The sequence below is a fragment of the Schistocerca piceifrons genome, chromosome 1 (assembly GCF_021461385.2).
Source record: "Schistocerca piceifrons isolate TAMUIC-IGC-003096 chromosome 1, iqSchPice1.1, whole genome shotgun sequence".
NCBI classification, from domain to species: Eukaryota; Metazoa; Arthropoda; class Insecta; order Orthoptera; family Acrididae; genus Schistocerca; species Schistocerca piceifrons.
In genome coordinates this window covers 523,359,408-523,373,271 of record NC_060138.1, presented here as the reverse complement: position 1 = coordinate 523,373,271, position 13,864 = coordinate 523,359,408, and the positions used below count along the sequence as shown (strand labels likewise).

At 44.8% G+C, this 13,864-nt stretch overlaps 1 pseudogene; it reads left to right on the top strand.

Annotated features, from left to right (window-relative positions):
• The first annotated feature begins 4,928 nt into the window (after positions 1-4,928).
• Positions 4,929-5,046, top strand: LOC124717625 (annotated as a pseudogene).
• The last annotated feature ends 8,818 nt before the right edge of the window (positions 5,047-13,864 follow it).

The window sequence follows — 13,864 nt, the reverse complement described above, 5'->3', positions numbered from 1 at the left end:
TTATGAAGTTCACTACACGACGATTCTACTGCCGTTCCTAGTCAGACCAGTAACATCATCACCTGCAGAACAATACAGCTGCGAAATTCATCTTGTGAATTTCCTCTTTTTCTATGAAGACGAAGGAAATAGTGTGTGATGTATTTCACATCTTATATGTATAAAGTTTAATCTAGACTAATATACAGATTAGTCAGAAACAGTGTGAAAAGCTTGTAAGGGTGCTGCAGGGAAGCTTGTGCTGCGAAATATTTGCTAAGAAAAAAAAAATACGATACGTTGCGCCGTTTCCTAGTTGCGTAGCATTGAAGTTAGCCAATGAGGTACTTGGGGGCGCAAATCCAAGCAGCCTGCCAGATACAATTATCGTCAGTTGTTCTCACAGCGTACTGATAGAGCACGAGATTGCTTCGCCTTTGGTTCGGGTTCGATGCTTACTATCGTCGCACGTCCAATTTTTGTGTCGCTCTCTTGTTCGGTATTAGGAAACCAAACAAAGAGCTAAACTCACAAACGGCGCTATGCAGCGAATTCTTTTCTTAACAATTATTTTTCAGCACAAACTACCCTGCAACACATTTACAAGCTTATCAAACTGTTTCTGACCATTCTGGATAAAGGAGAAATGTTGTAAGCAAAAATCTTGGAAAGTTCTTAACCGATTTACTTCAAAATTTTTACACGATACTCTACAACATTCGGATGGACAATTTGAAACAAAAATCGTATGCACAGCAATGTACTTTTTGTTTTTTCTTCGCAGTCCGTTTTAACAATAAACCTGTAAATCAGGAAAGCTGTTTTTGGGGCTCATCGGTTTATGTTTACAGTACAACGCAATCTGAGTCGTACGAACCTTTGTAATCCTACTCGTAGGCAGACAAACTGTGCGAAGAAATGCCATTGCGACCGCTACCCTTACAGATCCAGCAGATGGAGACGTCTATTTCATACCTTGTGCATCAATGATCCCAACTGTGTTACACATTCTGTTTAAGACAATCAAAATTTCGTTTGCAACAACAATAAACAAGGCTCAAGATCGTACAGTCAAACTGGAACTGATTTACTCTCAGAGTGTTTTCCGCAATGCCAGTTGTATTTTGCTGTTTCATGTAGAAGTAGCGCAGAAAACCATTTCCTAGTCATAGGACATAGTATCCAAAAACCATTAATTTTGTGTAATCCGTAGTTTTATAACTGTACCGTATACGAAGAAATTAAAAACAATAAAAACATCAAACGAAAACAACACAAAGGAAATTTCTCTCTCTCTCTCTCTCTCTCTCTCTCTCTCTCTCTCTCTCTCTCTCCCCCCCCCCCCCCCCCCCTCCCTCCCTCCCTCCTTGTACAGACTGGTTCCAGAGAAAGGTTCATGTATATCGTCTACAATGAGGTGACAGAAGTCATGAGGTACCTCGTAATATCGCGTCGCAGCTCCTTTCCTCTTTCGCCCGGCGCAGTGCAACAACTCGACGTGGCATGGATAGAAGTCCCCTACAGAAATCGAGCCATGCTGCCTCTATAGCCGTGCATAATTGCGAAAGTGTCGCAGGTGCAGAATTTTGTGCACGAACTGACCTTTCGATTATGTCCCAGCAATGTTCGATCCAGTCCATTTCATGTAAACGCACCCCACACCATTATGGAGCCACCACCAGCTTGCATAGTGCCCTTGTTGACAATTTGGATCCATGGCTTCGTGTAGTATGCGCCACACTCAGACCCTACCATCAGGTCTTACCAACTGCAATTGTGACTCAACCCACCAGGCCGCAGTTTTCAATTGTCTAGGGTCCAATCGATAGAGTCACGACGCCAGGAGAGGCGCTGCAGTCGAGGTCGTACTGTTAGCAAAGCCACTCGCGTCGTTCGTCTGCTATCTTAGCCCGTCAACGTCAAATTACGCCGCACTGTTTTAACGGATACGTTCGTCTTACGTCCCATGCTGTTTTTCCACAGTTATTTAATGCAGTGTTGCATATCTGCTAGCACTGACAACTTTACGCAAACGCCGCTGCTCTCGCTCGTCAAGTGAAGGCCGTCGGTCACTGCGTGTCCGTGGTGAGAGGTAATGCCCGAAATTTGGTATTCTCGGTATACTCTTGACTCTTTGGATCCCCGGAATTCCATAAGGATTTCCGAAATGGAGTGTCTCATGCGTCTAGCTCCAACTATCAATCCGCGTTCAAAGTCTTAATTCCCGTTGTGCGGCCTTAATCGTTTCGGAAACCGTTTCATACGAATCTCCTGAGTACGAATGACAGCTCCGTCAACGCACTGCTCTTTTATACCTTGTGTACGCGATACTGTCACCATATGTATATGTGCATACCGCTATTCCACGACTCTTGTCACCGGAGTTTATCCATATTTCTTGGAAATTGGATGAGCTGTGATGTGCTGAAGTTCGCTGTCGCTCTATAAACGGTGGCACTGCCATCTAGCGTTAGATCTACCGGAACACCAGGCAACAGCGAAGCTTGAGCAGAATCCTAGTCGGGCAAGTTGGTGTTGTCCGTGCTTGAAACCGAGACTGAATCGCGGTCGTACCACGGATATATTATCTCTGCTTTTTAAACCTAGCAGTCACCCCACAGTGATATGGATTTTCGCCAGAAACTACATGTGTTTCTAATACGACGTTAAACATTAATTCGTTTCCCGGTTAGATAACTGGGTAGAGAGACGCAAGTCGCCTTAAGTGGACTTCAGTTGAATGACTTGCTCCGGGAGACTGAGCCACACCATGTTACACTCTCCATTCACATTAACGTGACCACATACAGAAAGCCTGAATAACCACCTTTTGGAAGACGGACCGCAGCGAGATGTGGAAGTAGAGAGCTAGTATGGTTCTGGAAGGTACAAACTGGGATGTGGAGCCACGTCGCCGCTGGAAGTGACCAGTTGCGCTACGTTTCTCGGTTGAGGAACCGTGGCTCGAACAACCAAGCGAGGTAATCCCACAGATTCTCGAGTGGGTTTACATACGGGGAGTTTGGTGACCAGGGGTGTACGGTAAACACATCCTGCTGCTCTTCGAACCACGCACATATACAGTTAGCTTTAAAAATGCAAAGATGAAACAAATATAATTAAAAGATGAAAGTGTACACATGTTTTTACAATCTATAAAATGAATTTTGATAGCGTTTATAAAAAGCGCCAACGGCCTTGCCGCAGTGGTGAAACCGGTTCCTGTCAGATCACCAAGATGCCGTTATTCCGAGGAAAAAACAAACTGCACAGAGGGGCACAGGTGGTTCCCAAGGATAGAAGGATACTTGTGTTGATCCATTGTACTTTTCAGAAAGACGATATGACCCAGGGAATGTCATCTGAGAAGGCTACCTGTCGCGACGCCGTGGACCTTCAGCTGCTGTAATGGCGTGCGAATTCCACCCATCGTCCGCACTGAACAGCAGTCAGCATGGGTGCATGAAGCAGGCGCCTGCTGCTGAGGCCCATCGGCAGCAGTGTTCACTCAACGGTCGTTGAGCAGACACTGTTGGTGGCCCCATGGTTCATGTGGGCTATCAGTTGCTCAACAGTTGCGCTTTTACGCATCCCTTCAGCCATCGTTCACCTCTGTCATATACGGACAATGGTACAACATAGTTACCCGGCGGCGGTTTTGAATAGCGCCATTTTGCCATGCACGGTATATTTTAACCACAGCGTCACTCAAACCGTTGCGTTAACGCCGCTGTCCTATGGTATTCATCAGGTCAGGGAAAACTTTGAAACTTTATTTCTGGAATACGCTTCAGAATCGCAGCGTTCGTGAGCATTATTTGTTACGTCTAAATATGTACCAGAGTAATGCGAAAGATAAGCAAAATCGGTGACTTGTTGAATGTACAACGATGTTACAGAATGTGACTACGTGCACCAAAGAATTTACTCAAAACCCCTTCCTGGATCGCCGATCCTGAGTGAAAAATTTTTGAAATTGCTAATGCTACCATCCTCTTGTTCACAAACTAGCAATTAACAACGCTCTGTTACTAGACTTGTAGAGAAGACAGACTGCAATGACGTCAATAGGTGATCATGAATAAGAGGCCATACTTGAAAAGAAACGACACAGGCTGTAGCCAACACCCTGTTATGCAGTCAGTACATAGAACAAGCATAAAGGAAACCGAGGAGAAATTTGAAAAAGGATTTAAAAATAAGGAATACGCAAGGAGGACTTCTAGGTTTACCGCTGAAATTTTAATTCTGGCAGAAATTGTAATTCTGACAAAGCGTCAAAACTCGAGAGTTACGTTGCATGCTACTGTCTTGAAAAGAGATTATACAATGACCATCCCGAAGGTAAAAGACGGGTAATGACGTTTGGCCGAAATAAGTCAGCGACGCCCTCCCGCCTCCCCCCCCCCCCCCTTATCAAGAATAATATTTGTTGTCATCTGTTGTTTGAAACCTACTGCTGGATAAATGCCTCAGTACAATGCGGTCTTTGAGATACGCATCTCTATTATTCCTGCACACCCTGTTTCGTCGTACGTCGTCATTTCGGTCTTCCCTCATCTCTTGCAATCTGGATTACAGCTTCCTTGGTCCATCTTCCGTTTATTCCTCTGTACACGTGCCCTGCTCACCAACATTCATTTTAATTACAATTATAATTACGTCAGTGACATCAGTCTGTCGTGTGATTCATTTGGTTGGTTTCTTTTGTAATTCTTAACGCACATTACTCCAATACTCATTGATTTTTTTTCTTTATTGTTATTTCATCGTCCTCAGCCGACATGGACGGAGTGGAATGGGGGTTGGGCTGTCAGTGGTGCAAAAGGCCGCTTTTCACTGAAAAGCATTAAAAATGCAAAGGTGAAAGAAATATAATTAAAACATGAAAGTGTACACATGTTTTTACAATCTATAAAATGATGAATTTTGTTAGCGTTTACAAAAACGCCAAAGGCCTCGCCGCAGTGGTAACACCGGTTCCCGTCAGATCACCGATGTTAAGCACTGTCGGGCTGGGCTAGCACTTGGATGGGTGACCATCCGGTCTGCCGAGCGCTGTTGGCAAGCGGGGTGTACTCAGCTCTTGTGAGGCAAACGAAGGAGCTACTTGACTGAGAGGTAGGGGCTCTGGTCTCTTAAACTGACACACGGCTGGGAGAGAGGTGTCCTGACCACATGCCCACCCATACCCGCATCCAGTGACGCCTGTGGGCTGAGAATGACACGGCGGCCGATCGGTACAGTTGGGCCTTCCAAGGCCTGGTCGTATAGAGTGTAAAAAGCAGTAATACTGTTAATTTTCTTTGTTGTTGAAATTAAAATTGAGGGACTAAAAGATAAAAACAAAATATACATTAAAATACATTCAGAAATGGCGACATTGTAACAGCAAAAGTAGCAATGCACCTCCGCTAACAACCTGAAGACCCTCAACAAAGATAAAATGATTTGGAAAGGGGAAAAGGTGTCCTGTAGCGCTGAAATGTGTCTGTGAAACATAAAGGGGTGCTTTCGAAGAGGAGGAGATTAGTGTTTAACGTCCCTTCGACTGCGAGGTCATTAGGGACGGAGCACACACTCTGATTACAATAGTATGGGGAAGGACATCAACGCTATCCTTTTCAAGGAAATCATCAAGAAAATTGCCTAGAGCGGTTTAGGGAAATCGCGGGAGACCTAAATCTGGATGACCGGACGGGAATTTGAACCGTTGTGCACCCTAATGCGTGTCCAGTGTGCCGACCATTGAGCCACTACGTTCGGTCGACCGTTGATGAATTTCCTAATGTTGAATGCATCACTATTTACCCGATTGTTACGAAAAATATCAATCATAGCTAAGTATGTGTAAGGTTGGTGTCGAAGATGGTTACCAACGATCACAAGGCGATGCCTGTGTCAAGAATAAGAATTAGAATTACCGTTGGGAACTTTCCGGCCACACAACCGGCGTTTCCGGCAGTGCAGCCAGCGACTATTATGTCTTGTTGTACTTGAAAGAATGGTTTAATAGACAACTGATAGGGTGACCTGTCTGCGAAACTTCCTGTTTCACTTTCCACTTAATCCAGTTGATAAACTGTGTGTAAAGTAACATGTAGGCCTATGTGAAGTAACGTGTTAATGAACCCTGAACTCAAAGTCCAGAGCATATAGCAGTTTCATTAGAAAAAAAGCATCAATCAGAAAACGAAACTATTGGAATTCATAGTTAAATCATATGTTATAATAAATGAAAATCATCACAAATGACGTAGGCACGCTATCCAGCAGAGAAGATATATCCCTAGAGTTACGCCAAGGTGGAGACAGTTGGTGAGACAAAGTCGGGACTGGACGCGAGAGTCAACATTGGCGAGTGAGGCCGAATTATGTGAAGGAATAGAGATATAATTAACAAGTTCGAAACAGAATATTGTGAGTGGAAGATTGTGCTGAATATCGAATACAAAGAAGTACTGGAAGAAATTAATTTTTGACGAAGTGCAACATAGTGAAAACATGTGGTGCAAGAGATAACAACAGAGCATGGTAACAGTTGGTGTCGTAATATGATAGAAGAAATAATAAGTCATAAGTTAAAGGAAAGCGTGTAGGTCTCATTTCAGTGCATTATTTTCCTACAAATTTACTTGAATCAAGTATGGACTCACTCCCCTGCAGCTCTGCTTGTCTCTAAGGTAACAAAGAATTGGTCTGTGTTGCAGAAGTGCAGCGGAGTTCTGAGAATGCTACTGTTATTTGCATGTCGCAGACTCGCTGAATAGCTTTCATTGCTGTCAGATTGCATTCGTAAACGCATTGAGATTCAATGATATGGACCGACGTATAAATCCCGTTGAGCATAAACATCAACTGTGAACCGGTAGATAGCACTACGTATACAATATTTGTATTACCAGAAAGATAACGAAAGGGCCTGTTACACTTGGCTCAGCGCGCCAGTGTAAGATACAGCACCCACGTTATAAACAGTTTAAAGGTGAACATAAACTCAAGACGGCCATTATGAAAACCAGTTCACATGCGGAGAACTTCTGTTGAGAGGTGTTAACATTAGTTATGTCGTCAGTAGTTTTTTAGCCAGTGAGTTTTTTCCCCTTTTCAGATGGCAATTACTTAGCTATTAGGCCTCAAATAAATCGCTACAATTTTCAACAGCCTCGAAATACAAAATTTTCACACATGGTAAAGGTAAAGCCGTCATCAACCTTAAGACTGGTTTCAACTCCGTAGTGCTTTACAGGACATGGTCCTGTTATAGGTGGTAGCCCCTTGCCTTCTTCTTACCTTTTAACTGACACCAAGCCAGCTGCATCCTATAATCTATCATCTACTCCGAACCACAGTGCAATTCAGCATTTTTCAGATTAACAAATATTCAAAGTGTGCTCCTTACGAGGCAGCCACAACTGTGTAAGTCCATTTTGTGAAATGAAGAAATCATGCAACAGTTGCTGAATCAACAATCTTTTACTGTATACACGACCAGTTTCGGAACACTTGAAGGTCCTGTATCTGGTATAAACTGTAATAAGGAAAATAATGTTTTATAAGATAAGGGGGACGGCATCCTCAAGTTTGAAATGTCAAATGCGTTTTACGTGTTTAAGGATTCTGGTAATTTTTTATGTCTGTTCGTGATGTCTATTTTTTCGGATTTTTCTAGGTCCCCTTTATATTCTTTTGACGCCACTGGGGTGAGTATGAATTCGGATGGTTCAGTGATTTTATTTGTAAGTAACATCCTGTTTTCTCTTCTAATTCATTTTACAAATTTTGCCGCATACTTCCTTATCTGACATTTAGAACTTGAGATCCCTTGCCATTCTCTTCTAACACAGTATTTTCGTTGTTACAGTTTACACCAGATGAAGGAACATTAAGAGTGTATACAACAAAATATCATAGATTCAGCAGCTGTTGAGCGGTTGCTTCGTTTTCCAAATCAACAAATATTGCCAGAGGCGAAATACGTGTTGGGTGAAAGATAATAATGCTAGGAGTGACTACGGATTCATAGTGTGGCATAATACCCCTAAGACGCCGAGTCACAATTTATCTACATTTTCGACTGCATCTATGGCCCCTCCCTCCCCCCCCCCCCCCAAGTTGTCTTGCGCTATGTGAAGGAGGGTACGTCGTGTAATACTGTCAGTTCCATCAATCATGTTCCACTGGCGAATGGTTCACAGAAAGAACAGTTGTCGGAAGGCCTCCGTGTGCACCCGAATCTCTCTAATTTTATCTTCACGGTCCTTTCGCGAGATATACATAGGAGGAAACAACATACTTGCTGACTCTTCTAGGAACTTAAGCTCTCGCAATTTTAAAACTAAATCACACCATGATGCAGAACACCTCATCATCTTCGTGACGCTCTCGCGCTTTCTAAATGGACCTGCATCTAAATAGATATACCGCAAGCCATCGTGTGGGGTGTGTCGGAGGGCACCTCGTACCACTACATGTCCTTTCCTCTCCCGTTCCACTCGCAAACAGAGCGAGGGAAAGACGATTGTCTGTATGCCTCCATATGAGCCCTAGTTTCTCGTATCTTATATCCGTAGTCCTTACGCACAATGCATATTTGTGGCAGTAGATTCGTTCGGCAGTCAGTTTCAAATGCCGGTCCTCTAAATTTTCTCAGCAGTGTTTCTCGAAAGGAACGTCGCCTTTCCTCCAGGGATTCCCATTTGAGTTCCCGAAGCATCTCCGTAACATCTACGTGTTGTTCGAACATACCGGTAACAAATCTAGCAGCCCGCCTCTGAATTGCTTCGACGTCCTCTTTCAATCCTAACTTGTACGGATCCAAAACACTCGAGCAGTACTCAAGAATAAGTCGCACCAGCGTCCTACATGCTGCCTCCTTTGCAAGTGAACCACTCTTTCCTTAAATTCTCCCAATAAACTGAAGTCGACCAAACGCCTTCCCTACCAGAGTACTCAGACGCACGTTCCACCTCATATCGCTTTGCACCATTACGCCCAGATATTTAAATGACTTGACTGTGACAATCAGCGCATTAGTACCAAATATTACAGGTTTGATCTTCCTACCCATTAAATTACATTTTTCCACCTTCAGGCGAGTCACTCAAGTTCGATACCTTACCGTACACCACGGCATCATCTGCACAAAACCGCAGATTGCTGCCCACCCTGTCCTTCAAATAATTTGTATGTATAGAGAACAACAGCGGTCCTAAAACACTTCCCTGGGGTACTCCTGACGACACCCTAGTCAATCTGTAGTGAAACGCGCTGCTATTCTTTGGATCATCTCTGTTTTCTGTATCAATCCTATCTGGTACGAATACGATACGGACAAGCAACATTCAAGCACGAGTTGAACGAGGGTCCTGTAAGTTGCCTCCTTTGTTAACGGACTACAGTTTCTGAGGATTCCTCCAATGTATCTGTCTGGCATTTGTCTTTCCAGTAGTTAATTTCATGTGGTCGTTCCACTTTAAATCGCTCCGTACACACACCGGTAGATATTTTATGGAAGTAACAGCTATTAGTGATTTTACTGCAACCGTACAATTACACAGTAATGGGTGTCTCTGTCTATGTATACGGAATACTCTGCATTTGTTTATGTTGAGGGTCGATTGCCCCTCCCTGCACCAAGTGCTGATTCTCTTCTAGCACATCATCTCCACATAGAGCATCAGTTTATGGTAAGTTAAGCTATAATATGGGCACTGTTGGAGAAAGCAACCTATGATAAATGAAAGTGTTCGGATTCACACACTAAACACAGTATATCCCGGCAAAATCAAAGTGTATGTTTTATTAACTTTTTCAATAAAATTATGGTGTAATTTGCCGAAACTCGTAGTGGAAGTGTCTAGTTACCTACATTTGTGTATTTCAATCGGCATCCGTAGAATTAAAAATCCTAAATGGCTCTATAATTCGCCATAATAACCATAAAGGTTGGTATTTTTCTCACTAAGAGTTAATAAAATGGTGTTATAAAAATTAACGATCGCTGTGGGTAACCTCTATAAGTCGTAGTTTATGCTGTTATAGAATCCCACATAATGCTCAGCAGCGATAAGCAAAACGAGAGGCAGGGCTATCGCTTTGCACCTTGATAATGGCAGTGAGATACGCCGCCGAACGGCCCTCCAGTGTACACAGCTCCACTCCCAGAGGCAGCGGCGCCGTAAAACACGCGGCAGGGCGGAGGGGTGAGTGGTCGAGGGTGTTGTGCCCGCCTAACGACCCAAGTCGGCAGCGCGAGATAAGGCGACGCGCCCTTTGAGCCGCATCTCCGATCCCATCTGCTGTCTTCCACAATTTGTCTTCCTTATCTCATCTGCCCGGCCGCAGCGACGAACGCTGCCCGACTGGGAGATGAGTAATGCCAATGTCTCTCACGGAATCTGACATGTCCCGAGATACCGGCTGATACAGGGAACCGAGAACACAACCTGCCCGTGTGTGTGTGTGTGTGTGTGTGTGTGTGTGTGTGTGTACAGGGGGCACACGGATTGCGAGCCTGTGTTTAAGTGGCACTGACTGGTCGATACCAGCAACGGTATAGAAACAGTAGACCGTATGAGCCATAATTTAGTTTAACGCTCGAAATGTTAGCAGGCTTAATACCACACCTAGGATTCTATGCTCGGGTGATGCCATGGGTATTGACAGGCGTGCTGAATTTCGTTATTTTAGTGCCTCCGATCTCATCGTTGCAATAACATCTCACAGACGGTCATCAGACCAGATGTTATAGTCACACATTCCTGAACAAGTCACGTTGTACAACGTTAACAAACCTGAGTGTGTCAAACGGATTGTCGGTCAAAAATTGCTTTAATATTTTTAGTATGACCAGTTTCGGTTCACATGAACTATTCTCAGATATGTAGATAAAAGTGAAATAACTGAAGACTGTATACTCTACCATACGCATCAAATATACCAGATCGTACCTTAGGAAGTAAAATAACTGATGATGGTCGATGTAGAGAGGATATAAAATGTAGACTGGCAATGGCAAGGAAAGAGTTTCTGAAGAAGAGAAATTTGTTAACATCGAGTATAGATTTAAGTGTCAGGAAGTCGTTTCTGAAAGTACACTCCTGGAAATGGAAAAAAGAACACATTGACACCGGTGTGTCAGACCCACCATACTTGCTCCGGACACTGCGAGAGGGCTGTACAAGCAATGATCACACGCACGGCACAGCGGACACACCAGGAACCGCGGTGTTGGCCGTCGAATGGCGCTAGCTGCGCAGCATTTGTGCACCGCTGCCGTCAGTGTCAGCCAGTTTGCCGTGGCATACGGAGCTCCATCGCAGTCTTTAACACTGGTAGCATGACGCGACAGCGTGGACGTGAACCGTATGTGCAGTTGACGGACTTTGAGCGAGGGCGTATAGTGGGCATGCGGGAGGCCGGGTGGACGTACCGCCGAATTGCTCAACACGTGGGGCGTGAGGTCTCCACAGTACATCGATGTTGTCGCCAGTGGTCGGCGGAAGGTGCACGTGCCCGTCGACCTGGGACCGGACCGCAGCGACGCACGGATGCACGCCAAGACCGTAGGATCCTACGCAGTGCCGTAGGGGACCGCACCGCCACTTCCCAGCAAATTAGGAACACTGTTGCTCCTGGGGTATCGGCGAGGACCATTCGCAACCGTCTCCATGAAGCTGGGCTACGGTCCCGCACACCGTTAGGCCGTCTTCCGCTCACGCCCCAACATCGTGCAGCCCGCCTCCAGTGGTGTCGCGACAGGCGTGAATGGAGGGACGAATGGAGACGTGTCGTCTTCAGCGATGAGAGTCGCTTCTGCCTTGGTGCCAATGATGGTCGTATGCGTGTTTGGCGCCGTGCAGGTGAGCGCCACAATCAGGACTGCATACGACCGAGGCACACTGGGCCAACACCCGGCATCATGGTGTGGGGAGCGATCTCCTACACTGGCCGTACACCACTGGTGATCGTCGAGGGGACACTGAATAGTGCATGGTACATCCAAACCGTCATCGAACCCATCATTCTACCATTCCTAGACCGGCAAGGGAACTTGCTGTTCCAACAGGATAATGCACGTCCGCATGTATCCCGTGCCACCCAACGTGCTCTAGAAGGTGTAAGTCAACTACCCTGGCCAGCAAGATCTCCGGATCTGTCCCCCATTGAGCATGTTTGGGACTGGATGAAGCGTCGTCTCACGCGGTCTGCACGTCCAGCACGAACGCTGGTCCAACTGAGGCGCCAGGTGGAAATGGCATGGCAAGCCGTTCCACAGGACTACATCCAGCATCTCTACGATCGTCTCCATTGGAGAATAGCAGCCTGCATTGCTGCGAAAGGTGGATATACACTGTACTAGTGCCGACATTGTGCATGCTCTGTTGCCTGTGTCTATGTGCCTGTGGTTCTATCAGTGTGATCATGTGATGTATCTGACCCCAGGAATGTGTCAATAAAGTTTCCCCTTCCTGGGACAATGAATTCACGGTCTTCTTATTTCAATTTCCAGGAGTGTATTTGTATGGAGTGTAGCCATGTATGGAAGTGAAACATGGACGATAACCAGTTTGGTCAAGAAGAGAATAGAAGCTTTCGAAATGTGGTGCTACAGAAGAATGCTGAAGATAAGGTGGGTAGATCACGTAACTAATGAGGAGGTATTGAATAGGATTGGGGAGAAGAGAAGTTTGTGGCACAACTTGACTAGAAGAAGGGATCGGTTGGTAGGACACGTTTTGAGGCATCAAGGGATCACAAATTTAGCATTGGAGGGCAGCGTGGAGGGTAAAAATCGTAGAGGGAGACCAAGAGATGAATACACTAAGCAGATTCAGAAGGATGTAGGTTGCAGTAGGTACTGGGAGATGAAGAAGCTTGCACAGGATAGAGTAGCATGGAGAGCTGCATCAAACCAGTCTCAGGATTGAAGACCACAACAACAACAACAACAACCTTACTCCATAGGTTACGTCACCCCTATTAACCCCTGAAAAAGAAGTTTTTACGAGAACAGTGTTCTCAACAAACAAAAAATTATTGTTAGTTCAATTTTGAAACATATTTTTCATTGATACACAACAAAGACACCAGATCCCACCTGTTTGCAGTTACTTTGCGGACTACATGCGCAACGTGTGTTGTTCTAGACCACTATCGTATGATTAGACGCAGCATGCAACTTTTTCCGGTAAATAGGTCGCATTCGTCCTGTAACCGATACAGACAGGTACGTTATGGTATACTTGATGACCGATAATATGCTATAAAGGCAACATTCTGTATCATTGAATTTACAGGGCGATTCAGCTGCGCCTACAGCGGTCATTTTATGCAACCTGCAATGCTACAACTGGCCTATGTAAACCAAGCGCAATGTTTCCATATTCTCTCGCTCGCTAAGCGCAAACTATTATTCCTACAGAAAAAAATAAACAGGATTTTTTTAGCAAATTCAACGTAGTTAAATTTTGTACTGCGTTACGTTTTCGCTAGAGGCCATAGTTTTCGAGCTGTTCAAGAAAAGCGGACAAAAGTGCTCACCAGACTCCACCTCCCCCTCCACCCTGCCCCTCCCACAATCAGGCCCCACCACTCAGGATTTCTAGTGTGTTGTTCATGGTACTCCCTCCTACGATTGTACATTTTTTCCCGACTGCACGGATTATTTCCTATCTTTGACGTTTTTTGTTCTTCATTGACTGGCCTTATGACGCCATCGGCCTAGTCGAGCACTTACATATCGTAAAATTGACGTTTCTGTAAATTTTACATAATAATTTTGAGAATTTTAGCGGTATAAAATAAACTATTACACCCATGTATTCTTCATGCCTTTTGACTAGGAAAATAATGTAATTGTAAAGCCTAAGTTTGGATCGGT